At 40.3% G+C, this 4,455-nt stretch overlaps 1 pseudogene; it reads left to right on the forward strand.

The window, feature by feature from the left end:
• Positions 1-3,746, forward strand: part of LOC102831303 — a 10,908-nt pseudogene extending 7,162 nt beyond the window's left edge.
• Positions 3,747-4,455: the final 709 nt, after the last annotated feature.

Consider the following 4,455-nt stretch of genomic DNA (forward strand, 5'->3'; position numbering starts at 1 on the left):
AAAACTATCAATCGCATTATCACATACTGAGGTTAGGTACTCTCTCTTAACGAGTGACTTTTCCTCTTCATTTCTCTTGTAATTCCTAGGCCACAGTCAGTGTTTCTTTATTCTACCTTAAGAGCTGTTGTTGTTGATAGATGCCATTGAGTTGGTTCCAATTCATAGCAACCCTGTCTAGATAAAGTTTCCAAGGAGCAGCTGGTGGGCTTGAACTGCTGACCTTACGGTTCACAGTCCAGTGCTGACCCTACAGCAGCACACCAAAAATTCAAACTTAAGTTCTCTACTTGAAAATATGGTCTTTGATAATGTATATCACACTTTGGTGAGTAGGGACTGGGGTCTTAAAAATCCTGTGCAGCTATTGGTCTCTTTTTAAGACTTGTTGTTGTTCAGTGCTGTTGAGTTGGTTCCAACTCATGGCGACCCTGTATAGGATTTCCAAGGTACAGTTGGTAAGATTGAAGTGCTGACCTTGTGGTTTGCAGTTCAGCGCTTAATCTACAACGCCACACCTGAAGTCCCAGGACTGGGGTCTTAAAAATCTAAGACGCAGTTATTGGTCTTTTCCTAACCAGAGCATAGAAGAGTGAAGAAAAATCAAAGACTTGATGAAACAATTAATCCAAAGGATTAGTGGATTACCAAACACAGCCTCCACTCTCCTGAGACTAGAAGTACGAGATGGTCCTTGGCCACCACTACTGACTGTCCTAGTTGAGACCATAATAGAAGATCCTGGACAGAGTGGAAGAAAATAAAAAGTAGAACAAAATTAGTAATCCTGGCTTACTGGTCTCATAGATACTAATGGCTTCCAAGGTTATAACCTTTAAACATTCTTCAAGCCTGACCTGAACTCACCCCTGGAGATCAACTTTCAGCAAAACAACAGGCCTATAAAGTGATTAATAGGACTATGGAGGAATTTACTTAGAAAAATCAACTAAATGCAACCACAAGGGCAGCATTTGCCCCCAAATAAAGATCAGAGGGCAGAAGCAGAGTAGGAAAGAAGGATGAAAACAGAGAACCTAAGAAGAAAGGAAGAAGACTGTTGCTGTTACACTGTGGGGATTGCAACCAATGTCACGAAACAAAATATGCATAAATTCTTGAAAGAAAAATGAATTTTCTGTGTAAATTTCACCCAAACCACAAAGTTGTTTGTTGCTGTTAAGTGCCATTGAGTTGTTTCTGACTCATAGTGACCCTGCATAGGATTTCTGAGGAGTGGCTAGTGTGTTTGAATAACTGATCTTGGAGACAGTAGTCCAGTGCTTATCCTACATTGTCACACCAGGATCTAAACCTTAATATAAATTAAACAAAATAAAACAACAATCCCCACTGCCCCCACAAATTATTGTTTATTAAAACAATAGGCATGGACTGCCAGAAGAATGAACAAATCTATCTTGGAAGAAGTAAAGCCAGAATGCTTCTTAGAAGGGAAGATGTAGAGGCTTTGTCATGCATACTTTGGATACATTATCAGGAAGGACCAGTCTTTGGAGAGGGTCAGTGTAAAAGAGGAAAAACCTCAGTGGGGACTGACCCAGTAGCTACAACAATGGACTCAACAATATTGATTTTGAGGATGGTACGGGACGAAGCAGTGCTTCATTCTATTATAATTAGGACTTTTGAGAGTTGGAACTGATTCGACAGCAGTGTGGCACTGTGGGTTAATATGTCAGACTGCAAAGTCATCTGAACTTCAAAGTCGGCAGTTCAAAGTCACCAGATGCTCCTTGGAAACCCTATACAAGGTCACTATGGTTCAGAACCGATTCTACAGCACTTCACAACAACAACAACAAGAACAGGAGTCCTAATGTGGTGCTGTGGGCTAATGCATCAGAGTGCAAAGTCATCTGAACTGTAAGCTCACCAGCTGCACCTTGGAAACCCTATACAGGGTCACTATGGGTCAAAATTGACTCAACGGCACTTAACAACAACAGCAGATAAGAACAAATACATTTATATTGTCATTATCCTGTAACAACATATTTGAATTTATTATTGTTGTTGTTAAGTGCCGTCAAGTCGGTTCCAACCCATAGCGACCCTAAACAGGGTTTCTGAGGCTGTAAATCTTTATAGGAGTAGAAAGCCTCATCTTTCTCCCACGGAGCAGCTGGTAGTTTCAAACTGCTGACCTTGTGGTTCACAGCCCGATTCATAACCACTATGCTACCAGAGCTCCTATTATTATTATACAAATTTAAAATTTTTGCCAATAGGTTGAAAAATATTCTATTAAAATTAAAATAATTTTTTGCAGGAAATATATATTGTCCTTGATATAAGTTTTATCTCATTTGTGGCAACAAAAAACTGACCTTGATTTTTAGTAGATTTAAATACTAATGAAATGTTTTTCTTTAAGGTACTATAGAGGTGAGAGTAGATGCCTGCACTTACATCTTCAGAGACCAAGACTGATTTTTAGGGGTGGGGTGTTTGCTCCAGGCAATGAGGTAAGAGACTAAAAGAGCAAGTGTGGAGCTTTTCCTCCCCAGATCTCAGGTGGAGCTTCCAGGCTGACAGCAAAATTCTTTCATTTAAAAATGGACTATGTTTGCTCTGGAACCATCTGAGGGGATAAATATGGAATCCCACAGGAACCACAGGCCTCGAGTTGCAATATTGAAGGATTCTATGGGCAAAATATTGAACAACTCAGGATGCATCAAAAGAAGCCTAAAGGGGTACACGAGGTCGCAGCAAACTTTGGAACCCTGCAGGTCAGTGCTTACCATGAGGCCAGGTTTCAGTTCCTAGAGGGGAGGTTTTAGAGATGGAAGGCTGTTTGGTGATCATGGTGGCTTTAATGGTGATCCTGATAGCCGTGTTGGTCAAGGAAGTTTCGCTGTGGGTTAATGCGTTGAATTGCAAAGTAAGTTTGACCCACAGGCTGGTGGTTCAAGCTCACCAGCTGCTCCTCAGAAACCCTGTACAGGGTTGTTATGGGTTGGAACCAATTTGATGGCACTTAACAACAAAAAAGAGAAGGAAACTTTTGGCATGGTGTTTGACAAGGAGGAGGAAGAGGAGGAAGTAGACGAGGTTTCCAGTCTAGTGGCAACCAAGGTCATGTAGGGGAGGAAAAAGAGGAAACCATTTGAGGAAGAATGTAATAGTGGAACCTAACTGGCTTGAGGGTGTCTTAATTTACTGAAGAAAAGAAGATGCACTGCTCACCAAGAATATAGTCCCTGAAGAATCAAATTATAGAGAGAAGAGAGTAGTTTCAATTTCCAAGGGAGATGACAAAATTGAGTACCATGCCTGAAATCCCTTCCACTCAAAGCTGGCAGCAGAGATTCTGGCAGTGTGGACAACATTCACATCAGGCCAGGAGCCAAAGTGTTCAAGCTCCCTCAGACATCACTGTCTCCCACATCTCTGACACAGGCCAGGATGATCTGATCTATGCAATTGGTGTGTTCTCCCACTTCTCTGGCCAAGAAGAAGACCAGTTTTGTCCCTACCATTGAAGATTCTTGGCACCCACAAAAATAGTACATGCTCATCACAATGGTGAATGTGATTTTTGCTGATATGACACAGACTGAGAAATTCAGACTATGACCCTGAATGCCCACACCTCCCTGAGTACTGTTGAACACTGTAATTTCTATAAAGCAAATTGCATTGATTCCACAGTATCTGTCCTAGATTGGTTTAATTCTGAAGTAAAGAAGATGCAGAAGAACATGAGATCTCAGGAGTAGTTAACTCTCGAGCCATAGGAAAGATATCAAGCTGTCATTATGGTTGTGTACAGGCCACTCTGTAAACTTAACAACTAAAGCTCAGTGTTGTCTGGATTGTGAGACTGTGTTGTTGCAGTTTTATGTATGTTTTTCTATTAAAAGACTCATCTGTCAAAATAACAACAACAACAACTGTAAAGGAAGGAAAAACTAGTCATTATACCAAAAATAATTGGTCAATGTTCAGTCATTTCAGGGGCAGTATATGATCAAGAATGTATGGTACTGATGGAAAAAGTCCACACTGCACTAAAGTCATTGGTGAAAAGAAGTTTCCAGGAATTAACAGAATACTAAATGAAAAATTTCAACAAATGGATGCAAAGTTAGAATGATCACTTGTTTATGCCAAGAAATTTGGAAGATAGCTACTGGTCAAGCAACTGAAAGAGATCCATATTTCTGACCATTCCTAAGAAAGGTGATCCAACGGAATGCAGAAATTATTGAATAGTTTTATTAAGATTACAGCTAAGTAAAATTATTCTGAAGACAATTCAAATCAGATGTTAGCAGTACAGGACAGGAGAGTGCCAGAGATTTAAGTCAGGTACAGAAGAGGATATGGAAAGAGGGATATCATTGCTGATGTCAGATGGATCTTGGTTGACAACAGAGAATACCAGAAAGATGTTTACTTGTGTTTTATTGACTGTGTGAATCATAG

This window comes from Chrysochloris asiatica, unplaced genomic scaffold (genome assembly GCF_000296735.1).
Source record: "Chrysochloris asiatica unplaced genomic scaffold, ChrAsi1.0 scaffold00243, whole genome shotgun sequence".
NCBI lineage: Eukaryota > Metazoa > Chordata > Mammalia > Afrosoricida > Chrysochloridae > Chrysochloris > Chrysochloris asiatica.